The sequence below is a fragment of the Hypanus sabinus genome, unplaced genomic scaffold, assembly GCF_030144855.1.
Source record: "Hypanus sabinus isolate sHypSab1 unplaced genomic scaffold, sHypSab1.hap1 scaffold_606, whole genome shotgun sequence".
Classification (NCBI taxonomy): domain Eukaryota; kingdom Metazoa; phylum Chordata; class Chondrichthyes; order Myliobatiformes; family Dasyatidae; genus Hypanus; species Hypanus sabinus.
Genome location: NW_026781462.1, coordinates 103,527 through 105,490, shown reverse-complemented (window position 1 = coordinate 105,490; position 1,964 = coordinate 103,527).

Genomic DNA, 1,964 nt, shown 5'->3' with positions numbered 1-1,964 from the left:
AAGACAAGCTTGACGCCTGCGCATTTGATCGGTGCTTCAAGCGACAGCGAAATTTTAAACGCGGGGCTTTATGGGTATTTACGGAGCCATGAAAAGTTTCTGCAAGCACCGGTTTCATGCCCATACCTGAGTTTGTTTTGTGTGTAGAAAAATCAGCAGTTTTTTTTTACCCAGAAAGCGGTTCCTATAAACGATACACTAAATATCAACAGGCATTTCGTTTATTTAATGACAAAGTACAATCGTCTTACAAATGCAGATATGAAACAGAAGAGATTCTGCAGTTGCTGGAAAACAGCGACGCACACACACACAATGCTGAAGGAGCTCAGCAGTTCAGGCAGCAACTAAGCAGAGGAGTACACAGTCCAGACATGCTGAAAGGTCTTGGCCTAAATGCTGTCCATTTATTCCTCTCCACATTTACTGCCTGATGTGCTGATTACCTGCAATGTTTTGTAGACATTAACCATTTTGGTTTTCAATTGACCAGTTTCCAAATGTTACTCATCTTTCATTGATAGCCACACCCTGCTGGTCTGGTTCCTCTTCCTCCTCTTCCTTGTAACCTCCAGACCCCATCTCTTTCCGGAGACCTAGAGCCCAGATTGGTGCTGGCAACTCTTTGGATTCTGACTTTGCTCCACCGAAGATTCACTCGCTAGTCTGCTGTCAGGCTTTAGAGGCGCATTGCAACAACCCAGCTGTCTGTCACAGTCCTTTGAAATTAGTGATTTGTGAGTGTGGTAGAGACAGGGGTTTTGATACAGAACTGATTTATCTTTCACGGATCCACAGTAATAAACATCAGTCTAGTTTAAGGCTAACATCAGCAGAACAGACTCCTCCAATGCCCAGTGACCAGGGTTCAGTCCTGGGTGCGATGAGTAGCCACAAGAACTGCAGAATCTGACAGTAACAGTCCCTCATGAACCTGCAGCGGCCTTCAGTCACCGTAGTGGTTGAATATTTAACACGGAGCTGATTTGAACTTCCACACTGACGTTAAGTTGCTGGTGCTGCAGCAGCTGGGATGATCGAGTGAAACACTTTGCTCACTCCGGACAGAAATGTGGCCTCTACTTATTGTAAAGTCACCGGAGCATCACAAGGTGGGTTAACTGAATGAGTCTCTTCACACACACGGAACAGGTGAACGGCCGCTTCCGAGTGCGAAGCTGTTGGTGTATCTGCGATGGCTGACTGAATCCCTTCCAAAACGAGAGCCAGTGAATGAAGTCACACTGCTGTCAGAGTCATGGCATTGTATCCAATCAGATCACAGACATGGACACGTGTTCGGTCTCTCCTGGCAGCGAGTGGGACGCTGTCTTCTCCAGCATCTCGGCCTCTACATTCAAGGATCAGTGGCATTCAAACGCTGGTGAACTGACAGAAACAGCGGAGCTATCGTTCTGTTGTGTTTGTGATTACCACAAACAGATCTTTTGACATATCTACACTGTTAAAAGTTTTCACACCACGTCTGCAGCACAAAACAATTTGGAGGAACAAGATTTCATCTTCTAACTGGCTACAGTTCCGGCATCAGGCAGAATATCAAACTCTCTGCTTCCCTCTCTGCATCAAAATGGATCATTCCTTCCCTTCATCAGTCTGTGACTTTGCTCAGTTTGTCTATCTCCTTCGCATTCTGAGCATGCGCCAGACACCCACTAAGACCACATTTTATTTACACGGACGCGACGAGAGACTTTCTGATTATCGTGTCCCTCCTGGCATCTGTCGGTGGTAAACTCAGAGTCAGCAATGCTCTTGATCCTCAGCAGTAGGTGATTAGGCTTTTTCGTTGGAGATCAATAAACTGCAGCTGGATGAGTGGGTCGTTTTCAGACTGGAAGGAGGTAGCGCTTGGAGTACCCCAGAGATCAGTCCCTGACCACAGTCATTCACAGCTTAATGTCCTGGCGGAGGCAGCGAGATGTGAGATGCCCCAGTCTGCC